Here is a 14,599-nt window from a genome sequence, read left to right as displayed (position 1 = left end):
TCATCTGTTGCTAGCTATTTCTTTTCTCAGAAAACTTATCAAACCCAAAAGCATTTCATAATTCGCATCAGAAGGGAACTGACTTTCTTCTATCAGCCCTAATTCTTTCTTTTTGTTACTATTAAAACAGTTATCTGTACCAGCTAATTTGATTTTGACTTGCTTTTATATACTACATTCCTATATTTGATTGTCTGAAAGGAAAGGGAAATCAAGTACATAAAAAGATTCAATCAACCTCTGTCTATTCTAGTCTCACAGGTATGGTAAAAGGGGATGCTTTCAAAAGATCTTTTTCTCTTACAAAGATATCTGTAATATCAGGACCAAACTGCATTAAAATAATAAAAAATCCCTTGACTACTAGCAGCAACAATCAGAATTGGCATTCAATTTGTATTCCACCAGAACATTTTAGCTTGCCATCTTATTTCAGCAAGCAGATGGTGCAGTGTTTAGTTCTCAGCTGTTGGGAACGTTGATGGACTCATCAGCTTTGGCACAGTATGTGTTGTACTTTTTAAATAATAACACTTTTCAGTAATTGACAGAAATTGCACAATTCAACTATGCACCCAATGCTCAGCACAGGGTGATGCATTATGTGAAGTTAAGGTTTTATTAACTTCAGCTAGTAACTTCAGTTTTCTGATAGTCTGAGAGATTTCATGTCAAAAAGCATTAGTCATTTCATGTATTTGATTTACCTGAATTTTGTCTAAGAATAATGTCTCTTGAGATAACTTGGTTTTTTTTTTTGTTTTTTTTTTTTAATATAAAATATGTAGATTGTCCAGGTACCTTGACTAATTTACCTTGTTTAAGGAAATCCTGAATATTTATATAAATATCAGAAAATATTGCAACTGCCGAAAAAGTGCTCTTCTGTATCTTTTATGTGACCTTAGAACTTAAAAGTGAGTTACAAAAGAACTGTTTTGGTTTTAATAACACAACTGTTCAGACACTGAGTCCCAATTTTTCTTTTCTCTGCTAGGTATTTCCTTGACATCTCAGACTTGTACATTTTATTAAAAAAACCAAACTATCATAGCTGTCAAAGTACAGGATTAATTCACTTCCACTTGGAAAGTCTTCTCAATAAAATAGATTCTACTTTACCCAAGATACATAATGCCTGAAAAAGATAAATCAGTACAAAAGAGGTTTCAATCACTTGTTCAGAAGGAGCCATAGCTAAAGTCTCTTTTAAAAATGATTTGCTGATTTTACATAGAAGATTTTTGGCCAAGACAAACCACTGTTTAAACAGTGAAACATAAAATATAAAATTGCACTAAAAAAAAGTATATAGACTATGTTACTGCCTCATAATGCCTTGTAATCCAAGGGTTCAAAAAGAGAGGGTGTAGCACACCAAAAATATCCAAATAGTTCTAAATGAAGGGTCATTTCTAAAAGGAGTAACTATCAATTTATAGAAAGTGGAACTCTGAAAGTTCTTATTCAACCAGTTCAATCTCTGTTTTTTATATTTTCTCATCACATAGCAATTTTTATAGGTAATTTTTCAAGCTATGTTCACGTAACAGTATTATAAATATGTTTTCATTATATAGCAAATTAAATTGTCTTTACAGATCAGAATAGGCTGAATATTAACCCTTCAATATGCAACTTCTAGAACTCTATTAAGATAAGCTCTGAAGTACTTAAATTACTCATATTTCCTAAACTGGGAAATTTATTGTGGAGAAATGACTGTGTTGTTTGGAAAAAAAAAACACAGCAAAACAAAATAACCCTGAACAGCTACATGACCTTTTCAGGAGATGATTCACCTATTAAGTAACACAGTGAAATTACCCACAGATAAACAGAATTTTTCTCAGACACCAGAATGACTTTTTTTTTTTTTTTTTTTTGAGAAAGATAATTGGCAGGTTAAAGCTAAATAGACTATAAAAGAGAAGATCTGTGAGCAGAAGTAGAGGAGACAAGATGTTGAGAAAGAAAGGCAGAAAGAGGAGAAAGAAGACTTTCAGTGACAAGATAACACAAAACTTTACACCAAATTTAAAAATGAGAGAAAAAAATATTCTCTCTCTCTGGGTAGACTACTAGATAGGCCTCCAAGCATGTTCAGAAATCAAGATTTCTTGTTGAATTCACTATGCAGTTTAAACTCACACTGATTTCAAGAAAAGTGTATACAGCAGAAGCTGAATTAGAACTTTAGGATTAGTCAACCAATAATTCAGAAATACAAATTACTAAATAAAATTTAATATGATTATGGTATAGATTATGATTTTAGCATTTTAATGTAAAATAAATTTCCATGGCAAATTTCTAATTACCCAAACAATTTCTTAGCAACATCACTAAAAATTACCAAAAATCTGCACTTTGTCCTTTTGAGGATTTCATTGCAAGTCTTCAGAGAATGCACTGGATTCTGAGATAGCAAAACAATTCAGGTTTTAAGAGTGGCCAATAAAAAGGTATCATGAGGTAAGATAAAAACATTGAAAGAAATTCAGTGTCAGTCTTTCATTGCTTTGCTTATCTTATCAAGATTAATGTATCAATCTCTATAGGAAGCAAAAGGAAACTAATAAAATTTTAGAGGTTTTTTTCCCCTCACACCTTTCCAGTCCCAAATTGACATTGTTGTTTTTAGAGGGTTTTTGTGGGTTTGGGTTTTTTTGTTTTGGTTTGGGTTTTTTGTTGTTTTGTTGGGTTTTTTGGTAAGGGTTCTCCAGTGGGATTCAGCAAGCAGCTCAATTTCAGTATGCTCTTACCTTAGAGATTCTGAAAACTATACAAGTCAGTAGGACTAAAGATGCTTCAAAGTAAGTGCTATTAATACTCCATTTTTCACAGCATTAAACATTTTCAAATATGGAGTTCATATTGTGTATCAATACAAAGAAATTAAGAAGATGCTTTGGTTAGTAATGTAATATGCAGATGTTCTTCATGGCCACTTTAGATGGCCATCCTGTCAATATATATTCAATCTATTCTGTTAATAGATAACTCTATGTCTGAAAACATGACCACATGAAGTCTTCTAAAATACTTCGTTAATTGTGTATATTGTTTATATTAAAGTGCTTCTCTTCAGTATTTGTTGAATGGACAAACAGTCCAAAGAATTAATTAATGTACAAATTCCACTTAAAACCACTACAGTTTCCATTCCAGCTGGTGTAGCTGAAACATAGTGCTTTTCCTCTCTCACTATTTGTTTTACATTTTTTTGCCTGAATTAATATTCCAGTTTCCCTTCAAGAACTTATTTTCTAAGAATAATCTCTCATATATCTTAATGTTATTTCTTTTCATGATGAGGCATACAACAAGAAGAACAATGGGATGGTGCATAGTTGTATCAAAATCGTTACATTCTTTAAATTTTTCAAAGCACCATCTTATTGAGGTATTTGGGACATATTATTTCTTTGTATTAGAATAGCTGGAAAGATTAGAATCCAAGTATGATTGAAGTAGTTCTATGTACATTTGTACTGATTCACAGCTGTGTATTTTATATCTTGACAAAAAAATCAGATTAAATAATTAATTAACTGTACATTATATTTTGCAATACATATCACATATTTCTGTTCTTGCATATTATTAAACACTCTTCCTATGGTCACATTATAGAAAATATGTCTCATGATGTTTATGTATTTCCTTTGTCACTGAAATTTTATCAAATATATGTCTCTACACTAAAATAAAACATAATGCCTAGAGGACTTCAGGTTCCTGTGAAGAGAGAGCAGGGCTAAATCACGGTCACAGCCCTGCACTTCAGGAGAGAAGCGATCTCCTTGGGAGAATCCCAAAGAATACACCCATGGAGAGAATAGAGTCCCAGAGAGCTAGATGATACCTCCTTCCACCTCAAAAACAGGTTACCTCGAAGAGCATGACGTCAAGGCAAGGTGGCAGGGGGCCCCACTGTATGTACAATGCATTCCTGACTAAACTCATACATCAAAATGAAGTATACTGGAAGTACGGTCAGGTGACCGGGGGCAGGGGCAATAAATGAACATTTTCTGAGGGTAGTAATTGAGTTAAGAAAGCCAAATCTCACCTGGACCTGAAGCTATCAAGGGATATTAAGGGCAGCAAGAAAGGGACATGAAGAGGTACATTATCTGCCAAAAAAAATCAGGAAAACATAGGCTTCATGCTGGATGCTATCAGACATTTTCAAATTAAGCCTGAAGCAATCAGTCACTGTTTCAGGTAACAAATGTAATGTGACTCCATGATAAATTGTCAGGCTTATTTCTTCTATTGTATAATAATTATTATTGGTTTAATGATTACTTTCTAATATGTATCCAGCACTTTGTAGTGTACTTTTTCTTTGGTGCAGGAGGCCTCCTTCACAGTGGATTCTCGTGTAGAAAATAGTTCTTAGCAGGTCTCACAAAGGTAGCTATATTATTTGACCTTAAACTACCTTCCTTATTTTCATATGGAATATGAATAATAATTAATTTTTAACATGTATTTTCACTGTAAAGCAAGAAATACATTTTTATGTATACTGACAGTATTGTATTCTTATATTTTACTCAGTATGGATACTGAAAATGTCTCAGTGAGTTTAGTGCCAGTACCTTGATGTGATAAAATATAGGAAATCAACAGGTATGCAACATTTTGCAGATGGAAATTGTGTTCACCAAAGGATGATTAAAGAACTCTGTGTTTTCTGAAAGATTCTTTCTTATAGACTTTTTTCTAGCTAAATTTTTTTTGTTGGCCTTCCATAAAAATAGTGCTTGAGCCTTCACAGACCAGGATGAGGTTACCTTTTAATTTTTATTTATTGTAAGGCTGTCATTCTACAGATCAAATAATATACCACTGTGCAGACAGAAACTGTCTTGTTATTAATAAAATGAGCTCATCAGCTTACTTATCCAGGAACTTACAGAAGTAATTAATGAAAATGTGACTATTCACTTTGATCCCCAAGTCCCCTCTAAAGTCACAGCTTTCACAAAAAAGGGTCAACAATTACTTTTTAAAAATGTATTAGCAAGTGTACTGAATAACTCTGAACCAAACCAAAGTTCTGAGTGATCCTATCTACAGTAAAGACAACCATATTTCATGAGAGACCTGTGAAATTGGTTGTTCTCTACTGTCACTGGTGATACAATTATATACAGATACATTCACTTCCTCATTAGATAACACAGCTTTAGTCATGCAGCTGCATAGCAGGCTTGGGCTACATCTAGATTATGTATCTCTATATTTTATCTTTTTAAATCTAGATTCTTTTGAAAAATTCATATTTAGCATAAAGCAAAATTGTTTCATTTGGGACCACGCTTTTCAAATTTAAAAGCATGATGCTGTCCTCTTTGCATCTGTAGGCATATGTACAAAGGCAATATATACACAATGGCACTTGGAAGAAGAATCTCTGAGTACATTAAAAAAATTCTATGTAGTAGTGAGTAGGATAAATGCTACAATTTTGTCATTCAGAGCACATTATATTGACTACTGAAGAATAGCATTGAATTTTCTTAAATCCAAAATAGCCTGTAAATTTCTATTCAGAAAAATATATGTAGCATATCACAGAAAATGCACTGAAAAAAAATGAGAAACTATGTATAGGGAAGTTAGAATTATTCTTATATATGCATGTATATACATATATATATATATATATACACACTTATCCAATTTGCATTTAGTTCAAGAAAGAATTTGAAAGCAAAACATCAGAAACAAGCAGACAGTTTATATTCTCATAAAATAAGACTTCTTCAGCTGGAAACAGATTCCTTTCCCCAGTGTTTCTCACAACATTGTGGGTGCTGTATTCCTGCTACAAAAGTTTCCACTGCCACCTAAAGTATCCAAAGAAAAGTCTCTAATTTTCAAAGATTGCTTATTAAAAAGCAATACCAATGAACAAAATATTCCCCACTAGGTGAAAATCAATAATTTATTAAAAAATATATAATATTTCATATTAATGTATGAAAAATATAACAACATATATATGTTCGATGCTGCATATGATAACTTCATTTAAAACAGGAGCTGTGTAAGGTCATTTTAGCATGGCAGCTGTGATTAAGAAAGAATGATAGACGTGTAAACATGCATTATTGTGACAAATGCAGACTAAGATATTTTACCTATTCTTACAACTTTTCAATGAGCAACAAAACTCTCATTGACCTTACTCGTAACTTGATCAAGAACTCCGTAAAAAACACCCATCTAACAGTAATGTTGGCTTTTCTTACCTCCATTTGATTTCAGTAATATACTGGCACACAACCAAGCACCTGAAGACATATATACATATATATATACACACACATACATAGGTCATTTACACTGACTAGATGAAATAGTAGAATTTTATTAAGATTATCAGATAAAATATTATTCATGATAAGTGGAGCTGTGCTAAAAATCAGTCAAGACAAGGTCTCAGTTTTGTAGTTCTGTGTGAATACAAAACAGGTGATTTTTTTTTGCATGAAAAGCTTAACCATAAAAAACTCATCGTGCACAATTATAACCATGCTGAAAGAGACTGTTCACAATCTTTAAATAGGCAAAATGTATGCACACGACCATTTCCTCTTCTGTGGTGCATTGAGCTTGCCTGGCTGCCATGCACCCACACAGCTGCTCTCTCACTCCCCCTCCTCAAACAAGAGAAGCTCAGGTAAAGACAGTGAGATCATTTACCCATTACCATCACAGGTAGAACAGGAGTCCCTTGATGAAAATTTATTTAATTGAATAGTAAGAAAAAAAAAAGGAAAGAAAAATTAAAATTATGCCTTTCCCTCACACTCAGACTTTATCCCTTTCCTTCATTCCCAACTCTTCTATCTCTCCCCACACCTCAAGCTACACTGAGAGGGATGGGGAATGGGGTGGTTACATCAGTTAAAAATAGGTCCTCTCTGCCATTAATTCATTCTCACACTTCCCCTGCAGCAGCATGGGCTCTTCACTGACCACAGCTCCTTCAGGAAATACCCAGCTCCTTCAGCTCCTTTTCACCGAGATCCTCCAGAGATTGCAGTGTGAATATCTGCTCGGGCATGGTTCTCTCCAAGGGCTGCAGAAATATACCAGCTTCACCAAGGTGTCTCCACCAGCTCCAGTGAAACTTCTGCTCCTGCATCTGTAGCACCTCTTCCCACTCCTTCTCTGACATTGATATCTACAGGTTGGTTTTCATCACTCATTTCCACCTCCACTGCATCTTTTGCCACTTCTTACCCATGTTTTCCCAGAGATGCCCATAGATGGTGGAGAGGCTCAGCTGTGCCCTGTGGTGGGTCCACTGGAGCTGGCTGAAATCAGCTGTGTCCAGCATGGGGTATGCTGATCTCTTAACACAGAGGCCACCCTGCAGCTCTCCCCACTGTCAGCTCCTCGACACCTAGACACCACCTCTGCAGAGCAGCAAGAATTTGACTGAACCTTAGCTTCTGTTTCCCTTGCACATTAAGCAATGCCTCTGAACGCACAAGTGCTAGGCTCTGCAAACAGTACAGATTAACAGAAAACCTTTGCATCTCATTGGAAATAGTGGAAGAAGAAATAAAATAATGCATATGCATGAGATGCAAAGGTATGCAGAAGCTCTTCTATTCCCGAGAAATTTATAGCTCAAGCTTCTGTTTTACCAAAAATAATGCACTTAGAAATCAAACCGTACATGGAATAGAAACAATGTCCAAGTATCCATATAGACATTGAGAGCATTACTTGAACATGAGTCTGATAAGCCCAGAAAATAGTGGGTTCCAATCACGAGTGATTTATTTTCATTAGAGGAGCATATTGTATATGGACAAGTTGCAGAACAGGAACAGAGACACAAATTATTGTTGCATGTCTTAGCACTTTGCAAATAGAAGTATGAATGTAATATGATCTGAACTGGTACTAGTCTGTTATTAAAATGCAAAATTACTTGAAATATACTGTGCTAAAGGTAATATATTTAGCTGACAAAAGAAATATTCAGTAAGTGTTCCTAATAAAATTTTTGGCATATTTTAAAACTGGATCTATTCAATTTGTAAAAGAGTGTGTCCTTAATGGTGTCTAATTTGGTATGCTAATTCTATCTCAAATTTCTTTTGTCAAATAACGAAGGACATGTTTTCTGCATTTTATCAGTTCATCTCAAAATGGAGACGGGTGAGTGAATTCTTTAAAAGAAACACTTATTTTTAAATAGCATATATCTTATGTAAACGTGTGTCTGTACATATATGTATATATGTATATTTTTATTTCTCTGCTAAAGAGACAAGTAATTCTCACATAAATTTTCATAATAAATAATCTAGAATTTTTAGAATTTAAGCAAAACACAAAGGAAGCTTTAGGTACTGTTACTGATGTCACTCAAAGAAACCCTACCTCAGCATCTGTCTAGCCCTTCACCCACAGAGGTATACAGTTTCTGCTTCTGAAATCCATTTTAGTTATTTTAACATGTGTTTTAATCTGTTTTCTATGAAAGCTATCCTAACCAGTATGCTCTCAGTTAACTTCTCTCAGCCCAAACAGCAATGCAGTTATTTCAAAACTGAGAAGTAAGGTACTTTCAACTGACTTTATGTCTTTATTTGCATGCATATAGATCTTTTATTATTATCCACTTTTTAAAGTATAGTTTATAAGAAACATTAAATATATGCATATATATATATCATTCGAGTAGATTGATATCAAAAATATACTTAATAAAAAAATTGTTTAGACCTTCTAAAAATACCAAGGAAATACATAAGATTTACTGGTATGCAATTTTCAAATAGGATGATGTCCTGAAAAAGCTGAGATTTCTATTGGACAGCCTCATGGCAGATTATTTGCCAAATAATGGAATTTGTCCAGTGTCTTTAAATACCTTTAGGCAGGTTTTTGATGTGTCTTGGAAAGAACATTTTTTGATTTTCAAGTGCCTGTCCTGCTTGTTTAAATTATATACTTGGACCAGAAACTTAACCAGATTTTTTTCCAGATTGCATAAATTTGATTTTATCTCTTTTTCCTTGCAGAATTGTAATAAAATTAAATACTACTATTAATAAATAATTATAATCTCATAAAGTTGCTGCACATAAGTTTTCTTGCTTTAGCTATTTTCGTAACCTTAATAATATTTCACTGGTAACAATCACATTAGAATATTATATTGTACAGATAAGATAATTAGAGTTAGGAAATACAGATATCAAAGTCACCTAGCCAGTTCTACATTGCAAAATACTCCTTATTTTCCTTCCACGGAAATCTCTGATTCTTTCATTTCATGTCCTGCAAAAGTTTATCAAATGATGAAGCTGATCAGTATTTTAGGATTTATGACCACTCTTTACCCTCTTTTTTAACTGCACATTTTTGAAATCTTGTTCTAAAGTTTTAATTAATTTGATTTTCTTACAGTCTTCTTTTCCAAAAATATTAATAGTCAGTGATAAGCCAGCAGAGAATTGTTAACACAAACATTAAAATGGGAGAGGATAAAATAGTTGATTTACAAAATTCTGTTTGCATGTTCTTAAAAAACATTTTTTTCTATATAGATTATTCTATACTGTGCATTTCATTAAAGTTTGTATAATTTTGCCTACAATACTTCAAAAATATTATTCAGAATATTATTATGAAATACCTCAACATCACAGGACTAGATATTCTGTCATCTTCTCTTGCCGTTTTACAGGACCATACGATAACACAGAGGGGAGGGTCCTCTGGAGGTTTCTGTTCCACAACCCAGCATTGTGCACAAAATCGGGTCAGTACTAAATAAGGGCCAGAATCCTCAGCCCTTTTATAGTGGGGCCTTGAATACCTCTATGGATGGGTACTTCATAAACCTCTCTGGCAAATATTATACATGCTTAATTACCTTCACCATTGTGCTGGTTTCAGCTGGGGTAGAGTTCAGGACTCCATCCAATCTGACCTTGGACACTCCAGGAATGGGGGACCCACAGCTTCTCTGGGAAACCTGTTCCAGTGCCCTACCACCCTCACAGTGAATAATTTCTCCTTGACATTAATCTAAATCACCCCACTTTTAAACTAAAATTGTTCGCCCTTGTCCTGTTGCTATCTGCCTGTGTGTAGAGTCACTATCCCTCTTCTTTATTTACTTTTAGTACTGAAAGATTGAAATGAGGTGCCTCTGGAACCAACCTTCTCCAGGCTGAACAACCCCAACTCTCAGCCTGTTTTCATAGGAGAGGTGGTTGAGCCCTCTGATCATCTTTGTGGCCTCCCTCTAGACTGGCTCTAATAGGTCCCACTTCTTTCTTTTACTGGCGATCCCAGAGCTGGACACAGCATTCCAGGTGTGATCTCACAAGAGCAGAGCAGAGGGGCAGAATCCCCTCCCTTGCCCTGGTGGCCTCACTGCTTTTGGTGCAGCCCAGGCCACAATTGGTTTTCTGGGCTGCAAGTGCATGTTGCCAGCTCATGTCCAGCTTTTCGTCCACCAGAACCCCCAAGTCCTTCTCCTTAGGACTTCTCTCAATGACTTCTTCTCCCAGTCTGTACTCATGTCTGGGACTGCCCTAACCCAGGTTAGGGTTGTTGATCTTCATGAGATTCTCATGCCAAAATCAAGTGCCCACTACTCCAGCTGTCTGGAAAAGCTGAAATGAGAAGCCAAACAGCTTTGAAACAAGTGAAAAACACTGGCTGGTGAAAGCAGATGCAGGCAAAAATGCAGTCCAGGTCTGTTTGTGGAAAATATTTTAATATTAGGTTATGTGATAAAAGTTCATTATGCCTATATTGAGAATCCATCTACATCTTCAATACTGTTTGGCACTGGGGCAGGGATATGAAGTAACTTCTGCTCTTGCATCCACCTTTCCACATGCTAAGTTCCTATTTTGTAAGTTGTTGGAACAGAACAAAGCCTTTCATGTGTGCAAAGACAAAGAAAGTGCTAAATGAGTAAAACCAGAAGAAATTATGAAGATGTGTGATCACTTAAATCTTTCAGAACAAGGGAAGAAAACAGGTGGGGGAAAATTGTTTCTTTACAGCTCACCTGGAAGTTACAAGTGAATGTCTTTTGGGGTTTTCTTGGGGGATTCTTTTGTCTGTTTGGGTTTTTTGTTTTTGGTTTTTGGGGAGGAAATTTGGTTAGTTGGTTGGTTGGTTGGGGGTTTTTTAAGGTACAAATTACTTATTTGTATTTTTTCTATGATCAATTATTCATATGACATGGGGTTCAAATCCATGGGGTTTTTCTTACATGCTCACTGGAACTACTCAGATTACCCAATTCAAGCTTGTAAATATATCAAGAGATAAGACAGAACATTTTCCTAGCATTAAGATGGAGTGTGTCTCATTTAACAGTGCTTAGAGGTTGAAAGTGATTGTATTTTCGGATTTTTTTTCTCCAGTTTTATGAAGCATAATTTAGATCCTAAGGTGCATTACAGTTTTCATACTCACATATTCTTCTGGCTTGACATGTCAAGTGCTGACAGTATGACATTTTGGATATTCATCTATCTTACTTCAGTGATCTGCAATGTGTGTGGAAATCATAAATCTCTGCACTGCTCATTTACAAACTTTTCCAGGCAGTGTTGTCTCATTTAATTATTACCCTGAGTTTTATCACAAACCCTATACCTTGAATCACATATAATGAAACAAAAATGCCATATTTCTTCTGTACATTTGGTGCAATGCATACTGAATAGTAATTATGAGAATTAGAGGTATAATTCAACTAGTAAATATTGCCATAATTATAATTGGATGGTATGATTTGATTAATACAGATATTCTACTCTTATCAAATACATTTTGTGTTCAGTTTCATTCAGAAAAAAAACAGACAGGCAGGAGGTAGGAGAGGGTGGGGGATAAAAATACAGGTTTTTCATATGGTCTGAAGTAAAACTGGCAAAATATTATTATATTTTATTGACATTAATTAAATTGCATGGTAGTCAGGAAAAAACTACTAAGTAAAAAGGTCAAAATAAAATAAAAAGTTTTCAGTGCTGCCTAATTGAAGTATTTGAATTCATTAGAGCCAAAATTAACTTCAGTGTTTATACATTCTTCTTTTATGGTTTCTATTCTAAGATAAATACTTTTGAAATCATGGAAATGTAGAAAATGAAAAAAGAAATCACATTCCATCCTAATCATACACTGTTAGAGTTTCCCCAAAGTTAAGCTGAAGAAAGAGAAGCAGCCTAACAATGCCAAGATGGTAGGCTGCACAAACCAGTGTTCCCATGACGACTCCAGCCATGCTTTAATTCTCGTAGATACAGAAGGAAACTTTTGCCAGCATAGTTCCCTGGTTTCTCAGTATTCAGTAGCTTGTATTTAGTTATGTTTTTCTACTATTTTTAGCCAGAAGAGATTGTTGTTCTTCTTCCTTTCATGAATCCTTATGAAGCAAATAGACGGTCGGAGAGTGAACCATCTCAAGCATTACAATGATCATCCATGCTGCATTAGCACTAGTACTCTCTTTGGTTTTTTTGTTAGCCCTAAGGCAACTTTGTTATGAGAGATATTAACCAAGACAATGCTAGAACTCTTGGATCTAGGAATGAATCCTTAACATGAACGACTTGAATTTTACTTATTTCTCTCTAGTTAAGGACTGCTACTCCAGGCACTTTGGTGGTGGTGCAACTGGCTCCAGCCAGTCTGTCTCCTGAGGAGAACTCAACCAACCAGCTGCGGCGGTCAGCAACCGAAGTTTAGCACGTAGCTTGCAGTCATGGTGAGAACCCATGATTCCCTTGTTCTGTCTTTTGCATGTTTTCTCCCAATTGGTTAATGTTTTCCCCGCCCTGTTTTATGTATGAAGTTATGTATATTCATTTCCCATCTTTAATATGTATCAGTTTTAGAAAGTTCTTCGTTCCTCGACATCCCATTGGATCCTTCCCTAAGTCCCTCCTATGTGTTGTTCCCATTGGTTCCCTTCCTGTCAACCCCATCTACTTGCCCCTATCCCATTGGCTGTGATCCCTTTCCCCGCCTATTCTGTACCCAGTATAAGATCCCTGGACCCTCCTACCAACTTGGCTCTTAGTCCCTGTCGTTTCACAGGAGTAAGCCTGCGTGGAACGCATACGGAGAGTCCCCTCTCTTTACTTCTTTGCCTCTGCTACTGGGCACTTACTCGACCAGCTTAGAGGGAAGCTCCCTCGGGTGAGGAGCTCAGCTCCATCAGGCTGCTTTACTTGTGGGTGTGGGACTGCCGTAGCATGGACGGGACCATGGCTAGACCTCCGGGCCCCTTTTTAGCTAGCATGCAGATATCTGTCACACTTTATTTTTTGATGGGTATTGGTAGTCATTGTTCGTTGGTATCAATGCTGTAAGGAATATGGCTTTCTCAAAACAATAGCAAGATGGTTTCAAGTGCTCAGGTTTTTCCAGATAATTCAGTCAGTACGTTTTCATGTTGAATTATGCTAATGATAATAAAAAACTCAGTTTGATGGAATGAAACTGTGATTTCAACAGTGTGTGTGTGTGTGTGTGTTGTGTGTGCATGTGCCATTGCTTGCTCAGAAAATCAGATGTTTCATAGAATCATAGAATATCCGGAGCTGAAAGGGACCCACAAAGAACGTCAGAGCCCAACTCCTGGCCTTGCACAGGACAGCCCCAAAAAAACACACCGTGTTCCTAAGAGCATTTTCCAAATGCTTCTTGAACTCTGTCAGGCTTGTTGCTGTGACCACTTTCCTGGGGAGCCTGTTCCAGTGTCCAACCACCCTCTAGGAACCTTTTTCTAATACCCAACTTAAATCTCCCCTGACACAACTTCCGGCCATTCCCTTGGGTCTAGTAACTGAGCACCAGAGAGGAGATCAGTGTCTGCGCCTCCTCTTCCCCTCATGAGGAAGCTGTAACTGCAGTGAGGTCTCCCCTCAGTCTTCTCCAGGCTGAACAACGCAAGTGTTGTTTTGACTTTTTTTTCTAAATGAGAATGCAAACACTAACCTATTCTCTTAAGTAAACAGTATTACTTTTAGGCTAAAAACCAGTACAGCAAGGGTATCTCAATCACTGTATTTGGTCTGCTAGAATGAATGTGACCTCTTCTGTTGTTACATTAATAAGGTTCTTTTCTCTAGAGTAATCCTTTGGGATGTACCAGTGTAATCTCTTGTCTTTTAGCATTCTTTCCATGTCGAAGAGCAATTGTTAGGTGAGGACTTTTTTTTTAACCTCTTTTTCTGCTGTGAGAATGAACTATTCAGTCCTGTTGGTTCATCAAGAAAAGAATCGGAACATAGGAAACGGACCATCTCCAACGTCAATATCTGAATTAATACAGAACATAAGATGCTTCAGGGAAGGTGTAATAACAATTTGTATAGACAATGCCAATGGTCTACAATTTGAAAGAAAAAGAAGAAAAGCAAAAATGAAAAAAAGAAGGAACAAATCTAAGAAAGGGAATGGAAACAGCATTTCATTGTTGTGCAATGTACTGCTTCAGCAGTGGCAAACTCTAGCGTGGGGACCTAAGATCAGTCCTGCAAGTCTCTCATGCCAAAAGAGCACAGTGGAGGAG

The 14,599-nt window shown here is 35.9% G+C and overlaps 1 long non-coding RNA gene across 1 annotated transcript; it reads left to right on the top strand.

The window, feature by feature from the left end:
* Positions 1-7,007: 7,007 nt before the first annotated feature.
* On the top strand, positions 7,008-13,646 carry LOC125321751. Its single transcript, XR_007201678.1, has 5 exons — positions 7,008-7,213; positions 8,152-8,196; positions 9,734-9,808; positions 12,658-12,787; positions 13,120-13,646. It is a non-coding gene; the product is annotated as an uncharacterized LOC125321751 (long non-coding RNA).
* Positions 13,647-14,599: the final 953 nt, after the last annotated feature.

The sequence above is a fragment of the Corvus hawaiiensis genome, chromosome 2, assembly GCF_020740725.1.
Source record: "Corvus hawaiiensis isolate bCorHaw1 chromosome 2, bCorHaw1.pri.cur, whole genome shotgun sequence".
Lineage (NCBI taxonomy): Eukaryota > Metazoa > Chordata > Aves > Passeriformes > Corvidae > Corvus > Corvus hawaiiensis.
Note: the sequence above shows the minus strand (reverse complement) of the source record. Positions and strands in the feature narration are given on the sequence as shown.